Genomic DNA, 27215 nt, shown 5'->3' with positions numbered 1-27215 from the left:
CCAGCTAAGCTGTGGGAGCCTTATTCTCTACCCAACTTTTGGTCCTGTCCCCTTCACCTGCTGGGAAAAACTCTCCAGCTGTTCACAAAGGTTTAGGAGTGTTCTAGCACACATGTGCATTAAACTGTCAATTGAAAAGTCAAAAGTAGACCTGCATTTTGGAAAATGAGCTCATCTGGTCCCTTGAGACAAGACTGGCATGGAATCATAAAATCACTTGCCTCTTGCTTGGCACACAGCTCTGTCCACAGCCCAAAGGGGCCATACTGCCCATCCCCCATGTCTCCATAAGGCAACCCAACACTGAAATCCCACCCAGTACAGCAGCTATGAGGCACCCTCTCTACTGCCCTAGGACTACAAGACACTAGCCTCTTAAGCGAAACCCACTGATATGAATTGAAGCCCACTCCCTTACTCTAAGCTGCCGCTGCAGCTCTTGAGGCAGCAAGGCCATGTCTCCTGGTAGTCTTTGTCTCACTGGGAAGAGACCATTTCTGACCCATCTTGCTTTGCATTGAGAGCTGAACTAGAAGGAAAAAAAGCACATTTTGCTTCCTAATTCCCTCTCGACATGCACATCATGTTGTGTTTGCAGAAGGCTGATTTCCAGAGGAATTCCTGAGTAGCCAACTGCTTGTGTGCTTCTGAGACATCTTGGTAAAGAGAGAAGTAAGCTGCCAATCCATCATGCAAAGGGAGATGTTTGCTCTTTCACTAGGAAATGGGGGGTACATATTCTTGAGTGTACATATGTTCTGACATTCTAAGGCTGTTGATACACTTGCACTATAGATGTTCTTTTCTCCCTGTGCATTCTGCACACCAGACTAACAACACCTCCCTTCTACACCCATTTTTAACGTGTCACTGACATAGCTGTCCTTCAGATAAGCACAGTAACAACAGAGAAACCAACCTGTTCCTCAAAAGATTAGCAAAGTGAAGCGTACTGCCTGATGCTGGAGGCTCTTCCCTGTAATCCTTACTATCCCAGAAGCTGACACATGGATTGCAGTTACAGCCAATCTGGAAAGACTCCATCTTGAATTAATTAGAAAAATGCAGACCTGGAGGTGTGACTCAAGTGGTAGAACACCAGGCATGAACATGCAAACTCAAAGAGAGGAGAAAGAAAAAGGAAGACACAGAGACACAGAGAAAGAGAGACAGAGAAATGGACAGAGTTAGAGACAGATTCAAGAACAGGAAGAGAGAGAGTTAATGGAAGACAGATGAAAAGAAGAAGCAAAGGAAAGTAGACTAGGAGACAGTATGGGGTAGAGGAAGAGGAGGGAAGAGAGATGGTATATGGGCAGAAAGATGGGAAAAGGTGAAAGAGAAAAGTGAAGGAAAAGGAAACAGAAAGAGAATAAGAAAAAAGCACTGAGATGAAGCCTTCGTGCCAGCACACACTTTCACAAATATGTACACACAACAAAAAGGAAAAAAATAAAAGGCATAAAAACACCATGGAAGTTAACAGTACTTCCCTCCCTTCCCACCCTCTTCTCTGAACACTGGACCATGAGGAGTTCAGGATTCCTCAGCTCCCTTCATGACCTTCCTCCTCTCAGTTCTCATTCAGCATCAGTATCAACCCTATCATTCACCAGGTGCCTATACTTTACCCTCTTTAGTCCTCATTGCTTCTCTCACCAGAATCCCACCTCATTCTTTGAGGGGAGATCTCTTCCCAAATAACCCTAAACTGCACCACTTGTCCACCAGGAGACACAGCCCTCCTCTTGCTACAAATCTCATCTGTCTGCTCTGCAGCCTCAGCTTCCTGACCTCAATTCACACAGAGCAAAGTTCAGCTAAGCCCAACTCCTCCCCATCACACACTTGTCACCCAAGACAGCATCAGACCTCTGTGTGGAAATCTAACGGTCCTGGATGAACCAACACAAATAACCCAATGGTGGAGGGTCACATCCAAGCTTACTGAATCTCCACTCATGTCTAGAGGTAGTCATCCCAGGCAGGATCCATCCTCAGACAAATTCCACAGAGGCCTGGTCCATCCACAGGCACCACTATACCTCCATGTTCTCTCAGGTCTCCTGCTCCTTCAGATGTTTCTTCATCTCTCACTGAAAGGAAGAGAAAATATTTTAATTCCTCTGCATCATATTTGAAACTCAGCACTCACAGCCCTATGTTTACCTGAGGAGAAAAATTGGGCTAACAGAGGAAGTTGTAATAACGACTTCAGGGTGTATGTATTAGGGTCTTTCAAATATATGCTTTATCTTTTACCACTGTGAGCAAATAAATGTGAAATCAGGTCCTCCTGGATGATGGCTTTATGTTGGGATAACAATGAGTCGAGGATTATAGAGAAAATGCACACACACGAAACGGCATTGAAATGGAGGAAAGTGGGGCAGACCCCATTGACATGGTGCATGGAGACAGTTCCCTCTTATTTCCCAGTGAAGACTTTTCCTTATGCTCCAACCTAGCGAGTGTAACTAGTGTGCTCAGGAGTTGGACCCAGTCATCTAAAGACCACTGAAGGAGAAGCAGAGTCCAGGATGCCTTCTGACTATCAGATCTATGGGCTTCAGCTCAAACGTAAATAAAACAAATAACTATATAAGCAGATAGGAAACATATATGGAAGGTAAGATGATTACCTGCTGTAGCATTTGGGACAAAAATACCTGAAAGGACAAAGGTGAAGGGCTGTCAGTGTAGTATATAATCAGGCTGCAACCCCCACCACCCCTGAAGGTAAAGACAGCTTGAGGCCACCTTTCCACTTAGCTTTCAGCCAGCTCAGTGTCAGATGTGTTTTGACCCAAATCCCAGCTGTAGAATCCCGTAGCACCAGGCACTCGGCCTGGCTGTGATACACGGAGGACTCTGCCAGGCCTGCTGGGCACACACAAGCTCACAGTGCTAGTCATACCTCCTGAAATGAGTGAACTAGTGTGTAAGGGACTGGTAAATGGTCCAAGAATCCAATCTCTGTGAGAGCTTGGGGGACTCTACTACTCTTCCATAAGACCTAGAGGACCATTACCGAACACTAGGCACATGGGAGGACGCTGCTACAGCTACCATGGCAGCCATGTGGGAAACACAAGGATATTGGCCAGTGAGAGAAACAGAGAGACAGAGACAGACAGGGTTGGTCAGGCAGGTTTGAATCACTTGGCAAATTTTACAGACATGACAAAATATAGTGAAACCAAAAAGATAATTAGGAGTGAATCCAAAAATATTGTCCCTATTAAAACTGATTTTTTAAAACGGTCTTACTGTAGACCAGGCTTGCCTTGAACTCAAGACCCTTCTGCATTAGCCTTCTAACTTCTGGGATTACAGTTCATCTTTAAAAGATCATCTCTGGGCTGGGAAGGTGGCTCAGTGGTAGAGCACTTGCCTTGCATGCTCGAGGCACTGGGTTGGATTCCTCAGCACCACATAAGCAAAAAGAAAAAAGCCGGAAGTGGCGCTGTGGCTTAAGTGGTAGAGCACTAGCCTTGAGCTGAAGAGCTGAGGGACAGCTCCCAGGCCCAGAGTTCAGGCCCCATGACCGGACCCCCCCAAAAAAAAAAAAAAAAGATCATCTCCCAACCTGAAGCTACCCAGGAGTACACCAAGGGTTACACCTCTTAGAATAAAACATGCTCTGGCTAGCCTTGAACTGAAGAGCTGAGGGACAGCACCCAGGCCCAGAGTTCAGGCCCCACGACTGGACCACCCAAAAAATAATAACAAATAAAATAAAAATAAAATATGCTCTGTAATAGGAAATTACTAAGGATTTCGTAGTTCTGGGTAGATGCTATTAAAACTCAGGAAATTACTAAGGTCTTACTAGCACTGATTGAAGAACCAGGGTCAATGACCAAATAGTAGAACAAAAGATACTCCTACCACCCCCTTACTCAGGAAGGCATGAGAGTTTTTGGATTTCTATGTCGGAAACCACGGGGAAAAGGTCAGATATATTATTTTACAACATCACAGGCAATCACAGGAGATTGTTTACAAATAGAATGAATGACTCAGTAAGTAATCCTATCAAGGGTAATAATAACTAATGGGTTTCTTAGCAGTTACAAATATGGAAAAGGAAAAAAAACTGAAAGAACTCGTTGAGGTGAGACAGCAGTTGGAGGCATCAGTGTGAACTCATGACTGCGAATATATATATATATATATATATATATATATATATATATATATATATATATATCCATCTATGTATGTACATACATTGGTACACAAATATCTAATCAGAAGTTGAGAAATTCAGTAGGCTAAGAGCTTGGACACTACAGTTTGAGACCAGTCTAGGCAGGAAAGTTTATTAGATTTCACCTCCAAAATAACCAGCAAAAAGCAGGGCTTAAAGGGGGGGCTCAATTAGTTGGACACTAGCCAAGCAAGAAAGAGGCTCTGAGTTTACATTTCTGTACTACTAAAGGAAATTAATATAAATTTAAGTGTGTGTATGTGTAAATATACATATATGGAGTTGTATATACTAATGCACACCCATATACATGCATATATATTTTATATATGCGTTACATGTAGTCTCCAGTTCTCTTCACCAAAAGGGTCTAGAAACAGTCATGTCTCAAAAGCAAAGAACACACCTAATTCTCAGATGTTGGTTTCTAAATGTCATTCAGCTACAACTCCTAGGATAATAGTTGATTCAAAAGCCAGAGGATGGAAGGAACTAAAAAAAAAGATCTATGTTAATAAATCTATGAGTGAACAACAAAAGCACTAAGGAGAGCTTAGGGGTAGAGTGCTTGCCTAGCATGCATGACAATCTTGGTTCGATTCTTCAGTGCCACATAATGAGAAAAAGCTGGAAGTAGCACTGTGCTCAAGAGGTAAAGTGCTAGCCGTAAGCAAAAGAAGCTCAGGGACTGTGCCCAGGTCCTGAGTTCAAGCCCCAGGACTGGCAAGCACTAATAAAAGTCTGTTAGAAGGGGCTCCCACTGGCCAAGTCTGGAACCATTTGCACATCAAACCATGACAGGAGTGGAAATACAACCCAATGAATACAACAGGAATCCCTTAGCCAATTCAGACATGAATAAATATGTAAATACATAAGTAAACTGTCAGTAGTGTGAGGAATGGGATATTTCCACAGCCTCATGTGTTTCCCCACACATCACTCAGTCACAAAGTGAGAGGAGAATTTTACAGTAGATAAACTGGCAAATTTGGTCATCCTCAAGTGATCTAAATTACCTGGTGCGATGCAGTGGGAGGCACACAGTGTCACAGTACTGCCTCTTTACACTAAAAGTTAAAAAAAAAGTTAAGTTCAAAAGGCAATACTGACACACACACACACACACACACACACACACACACACACACACACACACACACACACACAAAACCCTGGTGCACATATACAAAATAAACATAGATATGGTAGAATAACCACTGAGACAGTGCTCAGGCCATGAGTTCCACTCCCAGGATGAAGAAGAAGAAAGAAGAAGAAAGAAAAAAGAAAAAAGAAGAAGGAAGAAGAAGAAGACGCAGCAGCAGAAGAGGAGGAGAAGGAGGAGGAAGAAGAGAAGAAGAGGAAGAAGAGGAAGGGGAAGAAGAGGAAGAGGAAGAAGAGCAAGAAGAGGACGAAGAAGGAGGAGGAGGAGGAGAAGAAGAGGAGGAAGAAAAGGGAGGAGGAGGAAGAAGACAAAGAGGAAAAAGAGGAGGAAGAGGGGGCGGAGGAAGAGGAAGAAGAGGAAGAGGAGGAAGAGGAAAGAGGAGAAGAAGAAGAAGAAGAAGAAGAAGAAGAAGAAGAAGAAGAAGAAGAAGAAGAAGAAGAAGAAGAAGAAGAAGAAGAAGACGAAGAAGACGAAGAAGAAGAAGAGGAAGAAGAAGAAGAAGAAGAAGAAGAAGAAGAAGAAGAAGAAGAAGAAGAAGAAGAAGAAGAAGAAGAAGAAGAAGAAGAAGAAGAAGAAGGAGAAGGAGGAAAAGGAGGAAGAGGAGGGAGGAGGAAGAGGAGGAGGAGGAGGAGGAGGAGGAGGAGGAGGAGGAGAAGGAGAAGGAGAAGAAGAAGAAAAGAAGAAGAAGAAGAAGAAGAAGAAGAAGAAGAAGAAGAAGAAGAAGAAGAAGAAGAAGAAGAAGAAGAAGAAGAAGAAGAAGAAGAAGAAGAAGAGGAAGAGGAAGAAGAAGAAGAAGAAGAAGAAGAAGAAGAAGAAGAAGAAGAAGAAGAAGAAGAAGAAGAAGAAGAGGAAGAGGAAGAAGAGCAGGAGGAGGAGGAAGAAGAGGAGAGGAAGAGGAAGAAGAAGAGGATGAGGAAGAAGAGCAGGAATAGGAAGAAGAGGAGGAGGAAGAGGAACAAAAAGAAGAAGAGGAGGAAGAAGAAGAAGGAGAAGAAGAAGGAGAAGGAGAAGAAGAAGGAGAAGGAGAAGAAGAAAGAAGAAGAAGAAGAAGAAGAAGAAGAAGAAGAAGAAGAAGAAGAAGAAGAAGAAGAAGAAGAAGAAGAAGAAGAAGAAGAAGAAGAAGAAGTAGTGGAGGAGGAGGAGGAGGTAGTAGCATAGCAAAGCAGCCTGTACCATTCATTCTGAAAGAAATGCTTTTGGGAAAGTGCGTTTTCTACTAAAGCATAATAATCCTTTATTTACTAATTCTAGTTTGTTTTTTAATAATCGCAGTGGAAATATTCACTATGCTGATTAACTTACCCAAATACTCACAAGTCCAAGCTTTCTAACTTCAATTAAAATTTTACTGAATGAATCTTCTAAAAACAGGATTGCTTTGACTTTCATATTCTTCCTTCTTTTTCTTTTCACATTCATTAATCTGTAGAATATAATAAGTTCAACATTAGTGAACATCCAAATTTAATGTAACAATTCTAGCCTGGAGCTAAGTTTGTGGATCATGTCTATAATCCTAGCTACTCAAGACACTGAGATCTGAGGATCACAACTCAAAGCCAGCCTGAGTAGGAAAGTCCTTGAGACTTTTTATCTCCCATTAATAACCAAAAAGTCAGACATAAGGCTGTGGCTCAAGTGGTAGAGTCCCTTGAGTGAAAAAGCTAGGGGACAGTCCCCAGACCCTGCATTCAAGTACAACTACAAGTAGGAGGGAAAAAAAAAAAGCATGGTGCCAGTGGCTCACACTTGTCATCCTAGCTACTCAGGCAGATGATATCTGGGGGTCATGGTTCAAACCAGGCTAGCCAAGAAAGTCCAGGAGACTCTTATCTCCAATTAACCACTCAAAAACCAGAAGTGGTGCTATGGCTCAAATGGTAGAGTGCTAGCTATGGGAACATAGAAGCTCAGGGACAGTACCCAGGATCTGAGTTCAAGCCCTGCAATTGACAAGGGGACAAAAAAGACATTTCTGATTGGACACAGTAGCTCATACATATAATCACTCCTAACTAGGGAAGAAGCAGACTTCTGAAGAATTGTGGTTCAAGGCCAACCCAGGCTAAAAATTCACCTAACAAAGGCAGTAAAAGAAAATGACTTAGCATGAAATAAATAATAATTTAGGACATAAAAACAATCTAATCTTATGAATTAAAGAATCAAGTCTGAGATAACAGACAACTCATCAGCATTTGAAAAGTCAGAACTGACATCCTTTCTTTCAGATATATCATATTTCACCTAAAACAAAGTCCATTTTATTACCTTCTTTGAATATAAATGTTTATTACATTTAGGGGACTACTATGGAAGAGGTGATATTGATCAAGATGCATAGTACTTACAAACTGATGTGTTAAATTGAATCTCCTTTGTACAACTGCTTAACTATAGAAAAAATAGAATTTAAAAATGCCTATCACAGCATTATTCATATCAACAAAAAAAACGACAGCTAACAACTGGATACGATAAAAATGATGCATCATCAGCAATGAACAGGGAAGAAGTGGTGATTCCGTCACAGCATAAATTTTAAAAGACATTATTCTGAGCAAAGGAATCGGACCAAGAACATTTCCTTATGCAATTCTTTTAAGATATGATTTCCTCATAGTCTAACCATAAACACTGTCTTTGGTGAATAAAAACTAAAAAGATAGCTGTAAACAAACCCGATGTAAACATGACCCGAGGTCATCCCAAGCTCTGAACTTGCAGAGGCCTCACAGCTGTGCTTCCTCTGGAAGCTTCACCCAGCACAGGGCTGAAGGACCAGTCCCTGCAGCACCTGCTGATCTGCTTCTCTGCAGGCACACTCACAGGCCAAAAGGTCACCGGGCCCAGACTGCGGGGGCTGCCAAAAAACCAAGCACCTTCACCTTCCCGCCCCTCCCAACGCACTTCCAAGCGCACCCAGGCCCTGCCCGGCCGCTCAATCCCCCAGGTCTGGGGCTTTTCCTGTGCAAGCCTTGGGAATCCAGGCTCTCCACCTTCTCCCCGGTGGGACAGGAACTCCGGATCCTCCTCCTCTTCTTCAGGAGTCCCAGGATTACAGGTGGGGCCAGGCCGCAGCGAGCAGACAGCTTGGTATGTTCTGCTTTCTGCCGGCCCGGCCCACGCGCCGCCCCCATACCCCTTGGCCCACGCGCAGGGTCAGATCCAAAGCATTGGAAATTCCCGCGCAGAAAAAGCTCACTATGGTAGGCGGGGGCGGGACAGGAAGGGGAATCCAGGGAGAGATGCTATGACTATGATGTAAGGTGGGGATGTGTCCCCGCGAAGCCCCGCCCCTAGCTTTCTTTCTCTGGGCCTGGTGCTGGGGTGAGGGTGGGGGCAAACTATGGAGTGAGCTGTGATGTGAGGCATGGGGGGGGGGGTCGTGTCCTAGTGAGTGCCGGCCCACTCTCCCTGCTGAGAGCTCCCGTGCCCCTCCCACCCGACACACCCCTCCCACCTACCCGGCCTGGGGGAGCTTCTTCCTGGAGTTGGAAAGTAGCATCTTGCTAGCCTTCCTGGCTACTCTCCTCCCGCTCCAATCCTGGTGCCTCTGGCCTCAGCTAGATGGCCTGTCCCCCAAATACTAATATTGATCTCATAACAAGGATACTTTTTCTTTTTTGGACAGCACTGGGATTTGAACTAAGGGCCTTGCACTTATTAGCCTACAAGTTGAGCCATGTACCCAGTCTCTTTTGCTTTAGTTATTTTTCAGGAAGACCTTATGGCTGGCCTGTACCATGATAATTCTACTAATGCTTTTCTCAAAGATGGGAGGTTTTTTTGTTTATATGGGGTCTTGCTAGCTTCTTTTAAAAATTATTTTTATTTTTATTTTTTGGCAAGATTGACCTTGAATCATGCATATCCTCCTGATCTCCATCTACTACTATTGCATTGCAGGCATGAGCCACCACATGCACTTAAAAAAAAAAAGAAAGTTTGGCTTAAAAAATATTTTTATTGTAAAGATACTGTATAGAGGGGTTTACACTAAGGTAATGACTACATTTTCTATGGAGCATTTTTACCCCCTCGTTTATTTTTCTCCTACCATACCTTCCTACCCCACTTCTTTCCTCCCCACCACCCAAGTTGTAAAGTTCATTTTCAATATAGTGTCTTATACATATTTATCCTTATTTCAGCATTTTGTTATTTCCCTACCCCACTCCAAATTAGAAAAATGTATATACAAGATGCAGGACACCGGAATCAAATGCAGTGAAAAATGGGGTTATACTGTGGGGGAAGAACATACAAATGAAACAAAAAAATCATGTAGTCTATTATAATTACATTAAAACAACAACAAAGATAAAACCTTTTGTGTCTCTCTCTTTTGCTTAGAATCATCTTATATGGTTATATGTATAGTTTTTGACCTTTTCTGCTTGACCTAGACATACACTAGTTATTGCAAATAAGAGAAACAATGGGACCTATGTTTCTTTAGGCCTGGCTTACTTCACTTAATATTCTTTCCAAGTCTTTCCATTCCTAACAAATGGGGTAATGTCATTCTTTCTGACAGAGGCACAGAATTCCATTGTATATCTATACCACCACATTTTCTTGATCCATTCATCTATTGATGGGCATCTGGGTTGGTTCCATATTTAGTTATAGTGAATAATGCTGCAATAAACAGAGTTGTGCTAGTAGACTTACTATGGCCTTGTTTGTTCTCTTTTGGGAAAATGCCTAAAAGTGGGATTGTTGGGCCACAGGTAAGCTCTATGTGGAGTCTTTTGAGGAACTTCCATACTGCTTTCCAAAGTGGTTGAACAAGTTTACACTCCCACCAACAATGCAGTAGGGTTCCCTTCTGGCCACATCCCCTCCAGCATCTGTTGTTATTAGATTGCTTGATAATAGCCATTCTAACTGGGGTAAGGTGGAATCTCAATGTTGTAATGATTTGCATTTCTTTTATAGCTAGAGAAGTTGAATATTTCTTCATGTGTCTATTGGCCTTTTTATTTTCTCTTCAGATACTTTTTAAGTCTTATAAGATTTCTTCAGGTCTGGAGAAGTGTGGCTTTCTGCACTATTTTCTAGTTTGTTTTGTTTGTTTGTTTCTTTTTTTGGTCAGTCCTGGGGCTTATCCCTGGGCCTGGGTTGCTGTCCTTGAGCCTTTTAGCTCAAGGCTAGTACTCTACCACTTGAGCCACAGTACCACTTCTGGCTTTTTCTGAGTAGTTTATTGGAGATAAGAGTTTCACAGACTTTCCTGCCCAGGCTGCTTTTCAACTTCAATCCAAGGATCTGAGCCCCCTGACTAGCTAGGGTAACATGCCTGAGCCACTGGCACCTGGCTTTGGATTTTACTATTTTATGTTTGAGTCTCATTACCTGTCTGTAATGCACTGGAATGAGTGATTTTTTTTCTGTTCCTGGTGCTTGAACTCTTGGGCCTTGGCCCAGTACCCAAGGTTCTTTTGCTCAAGAGTAGCACTCTAACATTTGAGCCACAGTACCACTTCTGGATTTTTTCTGAGTAGTTAATTGGAGATAAGAGTATCACAGACTTTCCTGCCTGGGCTGGCTTTAAACCACCATCCTAAGATCTAGGTCTATTGAATAGCCAGGATTGCAAGTGTACTAAGGCCCTGGCGCCCAGCTGAATCTCCCTATTTTAAGCCTCATATTGTAGCTTAGACAGTAGGTATATGCCCCAAGAGCCAACATCTCCCAATTTTCTGCCAGTGCTGGCCTGGAACCCTGATCTTGACAATCTGAGCCTCACAAGTAGCTAGGATTATAGGTGTGAGCTACCAGTGCCTTAGATTCAAGGTCTGATATAACTATTTAGAGTCCTGCTTGTCTTCTTACATAGGACAGTATTTCAGTAACAACTATCCTTTTCTCCCACTTCTGCACAATAAAGGAGGGATTGCAATAAAACTCAAGTGTGTTTTCCCCCTCTCACTGAGGAGGTTGAAACCAACTGCTTTTTCATGGTGTTGGCAGACTTGTATATTTACCATAAGGTGAGACTTCTGATAGAATGCCTGGAAAGGAAAATACCACCTCTAGGAAATTTTCAGGGATGTTCCAGTGGCAGATTAGGCTGTGATCAGATTCTAGAGAAATTGAGATTCAATCTCAAAGTTTCTATCACCAAGTAGAATGATATTTTCATTCATTCAGTACAGTGTTTAGGATAACCAAATTGCTAGATATTTTCTCAAGAAATAGCAAAGCCACTTAGACTCAACGCTTTTACTTTCTAGCAAATAACTACATGAAAGAGGATGCTAGTGAATGGGAATGCTAGCTAGTGCTTTGGAAAATTGAGAGAGTACCTAATAATTAGATTTAGATGACTTTGGAGAAGGTGCAAAGAGGAATATAGGAATGTTGCACAAGAGATAGAGGAATGTGGAATGTTGAATGGAGGTATGACAGAAAAGCACTTCTGTGTTGCAGTTCATGTGCAGGAGGTTAGGATTGAATGAAAAGTTCACCTCTAGCTGGGTTCTGGTGGCTCACATCTGAAATCCTAGCTACTCAGGAGGATGAGCTCTGAGGACCTGGTTCAAAGCCAGCCTTGGCAGGAAAGTGAGACAGGTCTAATTAACCATCAGAAAACCAAGTGACACTGTGGCTCTAAGTAGTGGAGATCTAGCTTTGTGTGAACAGTCTTAGAGAAATTCAAGGACAGGAAGAGAGAGAAAGGTAATGGAAGGGAGAGAGGAGAGGAAGATGAGGGGAAGAGGAAGTAGAGAAGGAGATGGTATAGGTTAGAAGAGGAGGGAAGAGAGATGATGGGGGGAAAGGAGGAAAAAGGGGTGAGAGTGAAGTGAACGACACAGAGAATAAGAAAAAAATGCACAGACCTCAAGCCCCAGCTCTAGCACGCACTCACATACACACACTCAACTAAAGAAAAAGGGAAAAATCTGATAAATAGTGATATCAATAGTACTTCCCTCCCATCCATCCTCTTCACTTAACACTGGCCCCAACTCGAACACTCCATGGAATTCAGGATTCTTCAGCTCCCTTCATTTCTACTGTCATTTCTCCTTTAGTATTACTGTGTACCCTGTCATTCACCATGTATCCATCTTTGCCATCTTGTGACTCTCATTGCTTCTCTCACTAGAATCCCATCCATTCTTTGAGGGAATCACTGCTACTCAAATATCCCTGAGCTGGATCAATGAAGCCCCAGCCTTCTTCCTGCTGAAAATCTCATCAGTCTGCTCTGCAGGCTCAGCCTCCTATTCCCAGTGCATACGTAGCAAAGGCCAAGTCTGCCCAACTCCTCCCCATCACATGCTTGTCACGTAAAGGCAGAATCAGCCCTCCGCATAGCCTCTCTGTGCAAAGCTAATGTCCTGGCTGAAACAACACAAATATGGCAGTGGTGAATGCTCATATCTAATCTTCCTGAATTTCTGTTGATATGGGAATGCAGTTATCCCAGGCAGGATATGTCTACAGGCAGAGTCCATCCAGGCCCCATCAATCCACAAGTACCACTATATCTCCATGGCTTCTCAGGTCTCCTGTTCCGTCATATATTTCACCAGGTATAGCTGAACCAAAGGGAGTATATTTTAATATATACATTTTGTGATTCCAAAAATGGACTCTTGGTGTTCAGAATGATTGACTATTGAACATCAGCTCCCTCATCAGCACGCTGGTTCTCCCAGCAGAAAAATTAGGGTCTATTCTTCCATGAGGCCAATAGTCTTTCCCTGTGAACTGCCAAGGTAAAGCACCATGCGCAAAGCCTGGTGCTCTTGGGAAGGGGTGTCAGCTGGTGACCTCTCTGGGGACTCACTGGCTCTCTACCAAGATAAGCTAACACTCAGTGCTGACCCTCTTGTACAGTGCACATGTCCCTCCCTCTCTCCCTATCAATTTGTATACCAGCCCACCACCCCCTTTCTCCCACAACCATTTATAAGGTGTCCCTCACACAGCTGTGCCTCACATATAAGTGCACAAATCCCTTTCATAACAACACAGAAACCAAAGTATGCCACAGCAGACTAACAAAGGCAAATTCACTTCCTGATGCTGGAGGCTCTGCCTGTCATCCTAACTATCCCAGCAGCCTGTATGGGAACTCGAACACTCACTCCATCTTCACTTAACTAGAAAAATGCAGGCCTGGAGCTATCATGTAGTGGTAGTGTAATAAAAAGCAGTTCTAAAGGCATCTGCCTCCCCCCACATGCTGAACTCATTGTTCCCTGTGCCTAGCTGTAGCAGGAGGTATGGGGTGGGATCAAGAAGGGATGGGACAGTGAGCTTCGTGGGGCCAGGGCATGAGTGGAGGTTGAAACTGTTAGAGCTGTTGGAGTGGGGGAGGGGCCCAGGCTATATATAGTCTGTCTGTGCTGAGGAGCAGGGGCTGGGGAGAGACACACAGCAAGAGGCTCCTATCAGAACAGAGCAGATCAGGGCTGGCCTGACAGGACACTGCAGAGGAAGATACAGGAGGAGGAAGGAAAAAAAAGGAAAACCTTTCCCCTTTGGAGGTTTGCAGACTGACTATTTGGAGGTTTGCAAGTCTGGAGGTGTGATTCAAGTGACAGTTAACCAGCCATGACCATGCAAGCTGAAAAAGAGAAAGTGTGAGAGAGGGAGGGGAAACCAGAGAGAGTCAGAGTCAGATTCAAGAGCAGGAAGAGAAGGAGAGAGAGTGGAAGTGTGCGTGAAAGGAACAAGAAGTGGGGTAGGGGAAGCAGAATAGGCGAAGTTATGGGGAGAAAGAAAACAAGGGAAGAGAGATGGTAGAGGAGGGAATGTGGGGAAAGGGAAGAGAGGAAGGAGAAAGAAAAGGAAACAGAATAAGAAAAAATGACTGAGGTCAATCCCCCCAGTACCAGCACAAGGATACACACAAGAACCAAAAGAGAAAAAAGGCATGGAGGCATCATGGAAATCAACTGTACTTCCTTCCACCCACCCTCTTCACTGAACACTGGTCCATGTGGAATTCAGGAGTCCTCAGCTCCCTTCATAACCTGGCTCCTGTCATTTCTCCTTTAGATTTAGTGTGCATCCTGTCATTTACCAGGTACCCATCTTTGTCCTCTTGTGGCCCTCAGTGCTTCTCTCACCAGAATCCCATCTCATTCTGTTTGCTGAGCTCTGCACCCCAAATAGCCCTGACCTGGACTCCTCAGCCACCAGGAGCCCCAAGCCCATCTCTTGCTGCAAATCTCAAGTCTTCTCTGCAGGCCCAGCCTCCTGATCCCAGTGTACACATAACAAAGGCCTACCTCCTCCATTCCACACTTGTCACCAAAGGCAGCATCAGCCCTCAACAACTGCCTCTGTGTGCAGACCTAATGTCCCTGGCTGAATCAACACTAATAACCCAGAGGTGGAGGATCACATCCAATCTTACCCAAATTCTGCTCATGTCCAGATGCAGTCATCCCAGGCAGGGTCCATCCTATATCTTCATACTTTCTTAGGTTTCTTGCTACTTCACAGATTTCTCCACCTCTAGCTGAGAGGAAGGAAAACTATTTTAATTCATACATTTCTGTGATTCAAAAATGAGCTCTGGATGTTCAGAATGCTGCTCCCAGCCCTCTGATACCCCAAGAACAAAAACAGGACTATGCTATTCTTCCATTAGGCTTAGAGTCTTCTCATGGCAACTGAAGGGGAGAGGAAGCACCATGCCCAATGTCTGGGGAAAGGGATGTTACCTGGGAGACTCTGGGAACTCACAGAATCTCTACCCAGATAGGACATCACTCAGTGTTCACAACCTTCAATTGTGCACGTCCTTCTCATCCTGTGTATTCGGCACATCAGCCCACCACACCTTTCCTTCACCAACCATTTTCAAGGTGTCCCTCACATCCCTCAGATAACTACACAAATCACTTTTGTCACATCAGAGATGCCATCCTGTTCTACGCCAGTATAACAAGATCAAAGTGTTGCTGATGGTGGTGGATCATGCCTGTAATCCTAACTACTCCAGAAGCTAACACCTAGAGATCACAGTTAAAGCCAACCTGAGCAGACTTCATTTTAAATTAACTAGAAAAATCTTGGCTTGGAGGTGTGACTCAAGTGGTACAGCACCGGTTATGAACATGCAAACTCAAAGAGAAAGATCTAGAAAGGCAGGAGAGAAAAAGACAGATTCATGAGGACAGAGGAAGGTAGAAGGGAAGAGAAGAGAAAGAGAAGAGGAACGAGAAGAGGAAAAGTAGAAGAGGGAAAGCAGAGAATGGTCTGGAGGGAAGTTAGCTGGAAAAGGGGGGAACGGAAATGGGGACAAAGAAGAGCTTTGACACAGAGAGAAAATCACTCAGTTCAAGTGCTGGGACCAGCACACACTCACAAATATATACCCACAATAAACAAAAAGAAAAAAAGGAAAGGACTGAGAAAATATGGAAATTAACACGATTTCCCTTCCCACCCACTCTCTTCAGTGGAATTCCATGTGGAATTCAGGAGTCCTTAGCTTCCTCCTCTCAGCTCTCCTTCCACATCAGTGTCAACCTTGTCTATCAGGAAGGTGCCCATCCTTTGCCCTCTTTTGGTCCGCACTGCTTCTTTTCAATGGAATACAATCTCATCCTGTTAGCTGTGCTCTGTTCCCCAAATAACCCTGAGCTGGATCATTGATCCAACAGGAGTCATAGCCCACCTGCTGTTGCAAATCACATCAGTCTGCTTCGCAGGCTCAGCCTCTTGACCCCTGGGCACACATAGCAAAGATCAGGTGTTCCCAACCCTTCCCCATTACATAATTGTCAGCCGAAGCAGCATCAGACCAAAGCACTTGCTATGTGGAAATCTAATGCCCCTGGCGAAACGAACATAAATAATCCAGTGATGGATCATATCCAAACATACCGAATTTCTGCTCATGTCCTGAGAAGTCATATCAAGCAGGGTAAATCCACAGTCACCAATATATCTCCATACTTTCTCATGTATCTTGCTGCTCTTTCCAAGGATTCTCCACCTGGAGCTGAATTCATATAGTTTGTGGAACTAAAAATGGGATCTGGATGTTCAGAAGGGTCTAATATTTTAGACTCAGGTCTCCCAGTAGTCTTGTTCCCCTAGGGGAACAAAATGTACTTTGCTATTTATCATGAGGCTGAGACTTCAGCAGAGAAAAGCCAGGAAAACAGAAGCACCATGTTGAAGCATGGTGCCCTGGAGTAGGGGAGACACCTGGGGGCCTCTGAGGGGACTCCTAGAATCTCTACCAAGATATCCCAACACTCAGTGCAGACACTTTTGAACAATATACATACCTTGCCTCCATGTCAATTCTATACACCATCCCACCATGCCCTTCCTAAAACAACCATTTGTAAGTTGTCCCTCACAGAGCTGTCCCCCAGATAAGTACACAAATCCCTTTTTCCACATTAGAAAAACCAACCTGTGTCTCACCAGATGAACAATGTCAAAAGTCCTGCCAGGTATGGATGGCTCTAGTCTGAAATCCTAACTATTCTAGAACTTCACACCCAGAACAGTGCACTTAAAGCCAGCAAGAACAGACCATAGAAATGCAGGCTCGGAGGTTGGAATCAAGTTGTAGAACCCCTGTGATGCACATGCAAACTGAAAGAGAAAGACAGGAGACACAGAGGCAGAGGCAGAGAGACAGATTCATTCAAATTTCTGCTCATGTGCAGACACAGTCATCCCAGGCCTGGTCCATCCACAGACACCACTATATCTCCATGCTTTTTCAGGTCTCTTGTTTCTTCACAGGTTTGTCCATCTCTACCTGAAAGGAAAGAAAATTAGCTTAATTCATACATTTTTCCAGTGTAATCAGGGACTCTGTTTGCTCAGAATGTTCTCAAATTTGAAACTCAGCTCCCTCAGCACTCTGATTCCCCTTAGAGAAATGTGGACTCCCAGGGCAGTTGCAATTGTAAGTAATCTGTATAGGAAATAGGGTCTTTAAAATTTACTGTTTTTATTTTACTGTAAGTCTGAAATAAGAGATTTTTGGATGATGGCATTATGTTAAAATGGCAATTAGGTTTAGAGAGAACAAACAAGAAACTGCATTAAAATGGAGGAAAGTTGGGGCAGAAACTACTGACATGGTGCATGGAGACAGGTCCCTCTCTTTTCCCTTGAGCTTCGACCCAGCCAGTGTAAATGGTTGTACACAGTCACCTAGAGAATGCCCAAGGGGAAGCGAGGCCAGAATGCCACCTTCCCCCCAGATCCCCCTGCTCCTATACCAAGAAGCCCGAGGGCCACACTTTAAACCTAAGTAAACAAACTAGGCAAGTAAGTAGGAAAACATGCAACATATTTGGAAGGTGAGATGATGACCTGCTGCAGCATTTGGGACAAAAACACCTTAGTGTTCAGGGGACAAATGGGAAGTTACTTAATAAAGTGACATTACTTGAAAGTAAGGGATCGAGATGGATCCACCAAGCTCAGAAGGTACAGACAGCTTGAGGCCACCTTTCTGCTTACTTTTCAACATTTAAAAGTCAGCTCCCTGTGAGCTCTCCTCTCACTGGAAGGAATGCTATCTGGGGAATTCCCTAGCACTTGTCACTCAGCCTGGCTATGCTGGACTGAGACCTCTGCTGGGGATACTGGGCACACAGCAGTGTGAACTTCCTGCATGACTCCCTCCCCTCCTGCAGCTCTTCAATTCCACACCTCTCTGCTTTTCCACACCTTAGTGCTGTGGCTGAGTTCTGCACCTCTTTCTCTGGAACAGCTTTGTTCTTAAGCTGTGGACATTACTTTGGGGGCCTTCAAACAGTAGCAGAGTTTGTGAAAAATGGTGACTCTCCTGTGAGCCACGCTCTTCCAGCCCCATCACTTATTCCAGCTGGAGGCTATGGCCTCCCCCTGTGCCTGTCCAGAGGGAAGGGCATTTTCCACCAAGTGCCAACTCTCTAGTCTGCTCAGCCAGCTAAAACAATCCTGGCCCCAGGTTAAGCTAGTACTGGAGCTGTGTGGGGAGCAGAGGGGAAGGACAGGCAGACTGGCACTTTGGCCTCTCTTCAGGCAACTGTTTGTCATCATCTTGCAATTGAATTTCTGAGGACAAACTGAATGTGTTAAGTTGTGCAGCTAAGCTGACTCTCCTTCGTGGAGAGAGGGCTGTTGGAAAGTTCCTGAGGAGTTGAGGTACAGTGGAATAGCCAAAGGCATCATTTTCCACTCCACACTTCTGGCAATCCCTTTTGAGTTTTCTTGGATGACCAGATAGGTACCCATGGCTTCATTGAACGCTCTGTCCTGGATTGCCTTTTCAATGTCAGCAATGTTGTACCCCATGTCCCATAGGACTGTGACACTAATGGGGTTCAGCTTTCTGGGCAGTGGCTCATCAAGAAGCAGGCCAAACCCCACACCTACAGCCAGCCACGGGTTTCTGATTGACATCCACAGTCAGCAGTTTGGAAAGGAGATAATGTCTCTTTGCAGATAGATAAAGGGGAGCTGTGTACCTGGCCTCAAGAATGTGTACCCATGTCTGCCATCTTTCTCCCCTCAAACGGCAACTTTCCTGTTGTCCTCACATACAGAAGCATACCTAGGATCCAAATGTCCTCTTTATAGGCATCATACATTTTGTATAGGAACATTTCTAGAGGTCTGAATATCAAGGCTCCACAAAATCCCTTTAGCAATTGCCCCAGCAACACCCTGATGCTCAGCCCCAAATTACTGACTTTGGCATTGCATTTGCCATCCACAGGATGTTCCTGTGTGTGAATCTATTCTTGTGAGGGTAGTGCACAGCACTCACCATCTCCTTGAACAGCCTCCTGGCTTCATACTTGACAAGGTGGTGACAGGAGGATTTGCCAGTCCACTCTGTCCTATACTGGCTGTTGTTACACATTTTGTCATGACTCAATTTCAAGGCCTTTTGAGTCAGGGTAGGGTGGAGATACTGCCTCTTGTCTCCTGAAGTGTTAGTCATTTGGTTTGGAATTTAAATGACATCAATCTGAAATTATTTACATTGTTTCAAAACCAAACAAATTGATGTTCACATGTTTTTTGGTCATGTGTGGGGCTTGAACTCAGGGCCTGGGCAGTATCCCTGAGCTCTAATGCTCAACCACTTTGAGCCACAATGTCACTTACAGTTTCCAGGGTTAACTGAAGATAAGTGTCTCATGGGCTTTCTACTCAGGGTGGCTTTGAACCTAGAACCTCAGATCTCAGTCCCATAAGGACTAGCATTACAGATGTGAGCCACCAGTACCTGGCACAAATAGGATTTTAAAAAGATGCCAAGTTTTAACCTTAGACAAGACCATGAGGTCTGAAGGGCTGAGACCTTACCACAACTTCTGCTTGGTAGTTCAAGTTCCTGTCTGCAATTGCTCTGTGAAGGACTCTATGTGTTTCTGAGTTAGCCCACGGCAATCTTTTTATTCCGTATTTTATTTCATTTTTAAAAGGTTTCAGTGACATTATTTTCCAAATATATTTATGGAACAGCCACCATTGTCAATGGCTGGAAGTGGAACACTTCCCAGGGTGTTATTTTTAATAAGTCATTACTAACCATTATTATGCAGCATGGAACTCTTAATGGCTCTTGAAGGAAGGTGGAATCTTTCCTAATTAGGTTTTTATTATCTGTAAGTAATTGTACAGGACTGGGAATGTGGGTTAGTGGTAGAGTGCTCACCTAGCATGCACAAAGCTCTGGATTTGATTCCTCAGTTTCATATACATAGAAAAGCCAGAAGTGGAGCTGTGGCTCAAGTGGTTGAGTGCCTCAAGCAAAAGAAGCTCAGAGACAGTGCCAAGGCCAAGTTTAAGACCCAGGACTGGCAAAAACAGGCAGGGGTAAATGATCTGAATAGAAATTTCCAAAAATAAGAAATGCGGGAGTTCCGGGAAGATGGCGGAGGAGTAGCTGGAATCTGAACAAGCTCTCGCATAGAAAGCAGTTTTAGAGTTCCAGTGAACAGTCCTAAGCCAGAGAATCACACCAAGTGTGCCATCACAGAACAGAGAGTTAGACAAGAGAGGGGAAGCCAAGACAAAAAGACACATCTGAGCGCCTGCCAGCAGCTGCCGCTGCAGCAGCAGGGTTCCTGCGGCGACCACCGCCGCAGGGTCATACCTAAGACACAGAGAATCCAGGACGAAGGAGCCAGACGCAGCGGTTGAGCAGATTCTACTCAACACCAACAAGAACCGACAAGGAATGGACATCTTCATCCTGCAGTTTGCAGACCAGAGACGACCCAGGATCCAAGACTCGGCGTGAGTACAAGCCCGACGTCCTCACTCCTTCTCAGGGAGCAGAGGAGGGAAGGCCACCCCTCCCCCCCCAGCACCGATGATCTCCATCTTGGATACCGACAAAGCTTGGAGGAGCTGCTAGCTCCAGCTCAGGCCTTGGAATAAAACGAGTCATTTAGCAGGTCACAAGAACTTAATGGCGAAGTGACCTGCCAGACTCAGCTCCATCCAGGGAAAAGTCACCCAGTTCAGGCGCCAGCCATTGGAGTGGCATTCCCCACTGGGTAACCAGAGCCAGAGGCTGCCCCTCCCTCTAGCAGCCACCACAATCAATTGAAAAACAGAAACCCTGAGAATGGCTCCAGGCTGGGCGCTGTGAGTTTTATCACAAAATAGCCCCAGGGAAAAGCTACTGTTTGTTGAAAGGCCTCAACTCTACCCAGAATCTATCCTCATCACTGCATCCCCCTCTTTTGTGATTCTCAAAGCTGATCACCCTCCCAGAAAACTAACCTGGGAGGGGGATCTCAAAAGCTTGGGTAAAGTAGAGCATTTTTCTGCCTCTTCCAACAAACCGACTTAAGAAACCAATCAAGCCACAGGACCTCAAGCTGACCAGAGACTCCAACAAGAGGCTGGCTACAGACAAAAGGGAGATACAGGATTCTTCCCACACCTTCCCCCCCCAAAAAAAAAAAATCAAAGGACATTTTTTTCTTCTTCTTCTTTTCTAGTTTTTGTTTGTTTTTTGTTTTTTTGTTACCATATATATATATAAATTTTTTTTCTCTTCTAAAACTTTTATTAATATTTAATTTTTGCCTCTTCTGAAAAAATAATTGTTTTCCAGTAACTTGTTTTTTTCTCCTCTTATAATTTTTATTTTAGGAATATGTGAATGAGTGTTTTCCTTTCTCTTCTTGTCTTCTTTCTCTTTTTCTTTCTTTCTTAATCATCTTTTTGTTTTTTGTCTAGCTCTACTGAACTTCTGATCTTTTCTTATCCCTTTCCCATCCTTAAAGTTTTTCACATCTCCTCTATGTCCCTCCCTTTCTCTCAACATATTCACATTCCTCTCTAAAGAGATGGTCTTTTAATCTCTATAATAACATTAATTTTTACGTTTCTATTTTTTTTTCTGGTCTCTTTTCATTCCCCTTTCCGTCTCTTCCTTTTCTTACTCTCTCTACTTGCATCCTACCCAACCTATTTCCTGCATTGTGATTAGGACATAGTTAACTCTCCCTGTGCCTCCCCACACCAATCTATTCCTATTTTTCACCCACATCTCTCCCTAATCCTAATAATTTCTGGTTTTCCAAATTCTTTTCTGCGGTTCGAAGTCCTTTAACATATAGTTGTTTGATGTTGAATAGATGTATCTGTTGAACTACATTGTATCAGTAGACTATTGACAGTACAAACGCAAACTTTGGTTGATGGTTGCCTTAAGATACTGTTCTAGCACAAAACTGGTGCTATCTTCATCTCAAATGGGCAGAGTAAGCCGGAAAAACACAAGAAAAATGGCAAATTCGGGTATCTCAATTCCCAATCTTGATAATCAGGGATTAGAACAGATAAAAAATAATACAGAGGAGAGTTCCCAAATAGCTCTACAAACACTACTAGCAAATATGATAAATGAGAAGTTTGACAATGTACAAAGGACTCTGTATGAGCGTGATAGGGAGAGAGAGGAGGCATCCCAGAAGTTTATACAGGAATATCATAAGCGTGAGGAAGCTACTCAAAAACTGATATAGGATTTGCGTGAACAACTTGAGAATGCTCAAAGAGAAAGGGAGGAATGGCGTGAGCAGGCTGAGAACACTCAAAGAGAACTGCAAGAATCCCACGACGGGAAGAAAGAATTGCAGGAATCCCACAGACGGAAGGAAGCTAATCAAAGAGTAATTCAGGAATTGAGAGACCAGGTAGAGAATACACAAAGATCACTAAAGGCATTCATGGAATCCATTAACAAAGAGCTGAAGGAAGTCAGGGAAACCACAAAGGGAATGCTGAATGGAACCCAACAGAAGGAATGGGAGTCCAAAGAAACCATAACCAATCAACTAAGTGATTTGAGAACAAACACTGAACACCAAATTAAGGAAGTAAAGATATTCATACAAGACCTAAAACAGCTTCAACAAAGAACTTGAAGCAATCAAAGCTGACCAATTAGAAGGAAAAGAGATAAAAAACAAAGTAGAGAGTCTTGACAGCAGGTTAGACCATGCAGAAGATCGAATCTCAGGGATTGAAGACAGCCTAGATATTATAGAGAAAGAACATACAACCATCCAAGACAAGTCCAAGAAATACGATAGGTCTATCCAACACCTGGAAGACACCATCAGAAGGCCCAATCTAAGGATAATGGGTGTAGAGGAGCACCTAGAAACAGAAGTTAATGGCCTAGGAAATTTGTTTAACAGGATCCTAGCAGAGAACTTCCCAAACATACAAAAAGATAGGCCTATTCAGATACAAGAAGCTTTTAGAACCCCAAATAGACCAGACCAGAATAGGACATGCCACCGTCACATTATAATCCACACAGGATCAACTCAGACCAAGGAAAAGATCCTTAAAGCGGTCAAGGAGAAAAGGTTAATCACCTATAAAGGAAAACCAATTAGAATTACCTCAGATTTCTCAGCAGAGACAATCAAAGCAAGAAGAACCTGGAATGACGTATGCCATGCCCTAAAAACAAACAACTATCAACCAAGAATACTGTACCCAGCTAAACTCTCCTTCATAACTGAAGGCCAAATAAAAACCTTCCATAGCAAAGAAAAATTGAAGCAATACATCTCCACCAAACCAGCCCTACAAAAGATTCTTAAAGATGTCCTACACATAGAAAACCAACAAGACCGCAACAAAGGCCAGGAAACTGCACCCAAACTGAGAATCCAAGAACCTTAGGAAGAACCCAGTTTTCGCAGCCCCCAAGAAGGTGGAAAACATGGCAGGAACTCCCAAATACCTCTCAGTCCTATCTCTTAACGTTAACGGACTGAACTCTCCAATTAAGCGACATAGACTGTCTAGTTGGATTAAAAAACAAGACCCTTCTATCTGCTGCCTGCAGGAGTCACATCTTGCCCGTAAAAACAAACACATTTTCAATGTTAAAGGCTGGAACAAAATCTACCAAGCAAACGGCCCTCATAAACAGGCGGGAGTTGCAATCATAATATCAGATGAAATAGACTTCAAATTAAAATTCGTGAGAAGAGATAAAGAAGGTCGCTACATACTAATTAAAGGATCTCTCCTTCAGGAGGATATTACAATTCTAAATATCTATTCGCCAAACAATGGAGCACCCAAATTTATCATAGAAACACTACTTTCCCTCAAATCCCGTATAGATCCAAAGACATTAATTGTTGGGGATTTTAACACACCACTCTCCCCACTAGAGAGATCAAATCGGCAAATACTCAACAGAGAAACCGCAGAACTAAACAGCTGCATAGATCAACTAGACTTAACAGACATCTACCGAACATTTCACCCAGCAGCATCAGAATACACGTTCTTCTCAGCAGCACATAGAACGTTTTCTAAAATAGACCACATTTTAGGCCACAAAGCAAACTTGTCTAAATTCAGAAACATTGAAGTTATACCTTGCATTCTCTCTGACCACAAGGGAATAAAATTAGAACTCAACACCCAAAGCCACCAAAGAAAGTCTGGTATCACATGGAGGCTGAACAACACACTGCTGAATCATGAGTGGGTCATGGAAGAGATTAGAAAGGAAATTCAAATGTTCATGCTATTCAACAAAAATGAACACACAAATTACCAGCTCCTCTGGGACACAGCAAAAGCAGTACTCAGAGGCAAGTTTATAACTCTGAGCTCCTACATCAACAAATTGGAGAGATCTGGAACTAACAATTTAATGACACATCTGAACCTCCTTGAAAAAAAGCAGCAAGATAAACCCCAATCCAGTAGACGGAAAGAAATAATCAAAATAAAATTAGAACTAAATGAATTAGAATCCAAAAAACACTATAGAAAGAATCAACAAAACAAACATTTGGTTCTTCGAAAAACTTAACAAAATTGACAGACCCTTAGCAAACCTTATCAGAAAAAGGAGAGAACACACCCAAATTAATAAACTCAGAGATGAGAATGGAAACATCACCACAGAAACAACCAAGATTCAGAACATTATAAGGGAATACTTCTCAAAACTTTATGCTAATAAGTTTGAGAACTTGACAGAAATGGACCTCTTCCTAGCAAATATTGACATGCCAAAACAATACCAAGATGAGTTAAACCAGCTTAACAGGCCCATATCAAGCAATGAAATAGAAACAGCAATAAGAGACCTCCCAGCTAAGAAAAGTCCACGACCAGATGGTTTTACAGTGGAATTTTACAAGGCCTTCAAAGCAGAGCTCACACCAATACTCCTCCAACTCTTCAAGGAAATTGAAAGAGAAAGCTCACTACCGAACACATTCTATGAAGCCATCATAACCCTCATCCCAAAACTAGGCAGGGACTCATCAAAGAAAGAGAACTATAGACCCATTTCTTTGATGAACATTGATGCAAAACTTCTCAACAAAATTTTGGCCAATCGACTTCAACAATTCATCCAAAAAATCATACACCATGATCAAACAGGATTCATTTCAGGGATGCAAAGCTGGTTCAATGTACGCAAATCAATTAATATTATTCATCACATCAACAGGAGCAACAATAAAAACCACATGGTAATCTCAATAGATGCAGAAAAAGCATTCGACAAGATCCAACACCCCTTTATGATGAAGGTTTTGGAAAAATTAGGAATCCATGGAACATTCTTCAATTCAATGAAGGCTGTATATGACAAACCTACAGCCAGCATTATACTCAATGGTGAAAAACTAAAGCCATTTCCTCTTAACTCAGGAACAAGACAAGGATGCCCACTCTCTCCACTTCTCTTCAATCTAGTATTAGAATGCCTAGCTACAGCAATAAGACAAGATGCAGACATAAAGGGGATCCAAATAGGGAAAGAAGAAATAAAACTCTCCCTCTTTGCAGATGACATGATCTTGTATTTAAAGAATCCCAACTTTGGCAAAGTAGCAGGTTATAAAATTAACCCCCAAAAATCAATGGCTTTTCTGTATGCCAACAATGAGAAAAGTGTGGCTGAAATTAGGAAAGCAACTCCATTTGTAATAGCCCCACAAAAAATAAAATACCTAGGAATTAACTTAACTAAAGAAGTGAAGGACCTCTATGATGAAAACTTTAAAATCTTGAAAAAGGAAATCAACACAGAACTTAAAAAATGGCAAAACCTCCCATGCTCCTGGATTGGCAAGATTAACATCGTGAAAATGGCAATACTTCCCAAGGCTACCTACAAATTCAATGGGATACCTGTCAAAATTCCACCCTCATTCTTCAAGGAAATAGAAGAGGCAATCCAAAAATTCATATGGAACAATAAAAGACCCCGAATAGCAAAAACGCTCCTCAATGGAAAGAACACTGCTGAAGGAATATCAATACCAAATTTCAAACTCTACTATAAAGCCATAGAAATCAAAACAGCTTGGTATTGGCATAAGAACAGACCTCAGGACCAATGGAATAGAATTGAAAACCCAGAAATGAACCTACAGACCTATAGCCATCTAATCTTCGATAAGGAAGCTAAAACAATAGAATGGAAGAAAGACAGCCTCTTCAGTAAATGGTGCTGGCAAATTGGTTAACTACATGTAGAAAACTAAAGCTATATCCTTATATATCACCCTGCACCAGAATCTACTCCAAATGGATCAAAGACCTCGAAGTCAAAGCAGACACTCTGAAAACATTACAGGATGGAATAGGAGAAACCCTAGGTCTCATTAACTCAGGCCGAAATTTTCTGAATACAGACCCGGGAACACAAAAAAATCAAAGAAAGGTTGGACAAATGGGATTGCATAAGGTTGCAGAGCTTCTGCAGGGCAAATGACATAGCTAGCAAGATCAATACAAAGCCCACCGATTGGGAGAAGATCTTTAATAGCCATACAACGGACAAGGGTCTCATATCTAAAACATACTTGGAACTCAAAAATTAAGCCACCCAACAACAAATCCTCAAAGAAACTACTGCCCAATAAATAAGTGGGTGAAAGACTTAAAGAGAAGCTTCTCTGAAGAAGAAAGAAGGATGGCCAATAGACACATGAAGAAATGTTCAACATCCCTAGCCATAAAAGAAATGCAAATCAAAACAACATTGAGATATCACCTCACTCCAGTTAGAACAGCAAAAATCAAGAACTCTAACAACAACAGATGCTGGAGGGGATGTGGACAGATAGGAAAATTACTTCATTGTTGGTGGGAATGTAAACTTGTTCACCCACTTTGGAAAGCAGTATGGAGGTTCCTCAAAAGACTTCACATAGAACTCCCCTATGATCCACCAATCCCACTTTTGGGCATTTACCCAAATGTTTACAAACAAGACCACACTAAAGCTACCAGCACAACTATGTTTATTGCAGCATTATTTACCATAGCTAAGATATGTAACCAACCCAGATGCCCCTCAGTAGATGA

General features: G+C 43.0%; 1 long non-coding RNA gene across 1 annotated transcript; it reads right to left on the bottom strand.

Moving 5' to 3' along the window:
• Positions 1-14791: 14791 nt before the first annotated feature.
• On the bottom strand, positions 14792-16839 carry LOC138834413 (uncharacterized). Its single transcript, XR_011374093.1, has 3 exons — positions 16783-16839; positions 16242-16359; positions 14792-14868 (listed from the first exon to the last, which is right to left on the bottom strand). It is a non-coding gene; the product is annotated as an uncharacterized lncRNA (long non-coding RNA).
• Between the last annotated feature and the right edge of the window lie 10376 nt (positions 16840-27215).

Source organism: Dipodomys merriami, unplaced genomic scaffold, assembly GCF_024711535.1.
Source record: "Dipodomys merriami isolate MVZ:Mamm:240054 unplaced genomic scaffold, mDipMer1.0.p SCAF_214, whole genome shotgun sequence".
Lineage (NCBI taxonomy): Eukaryota > Metazoa > Chordata > Mammalia > Rodentia > Heteromyidae > Dipodomys > Dipodomys merriami.
This window is presented reverse-complemented; position numbering and strand designations above follow the sequence as displayed.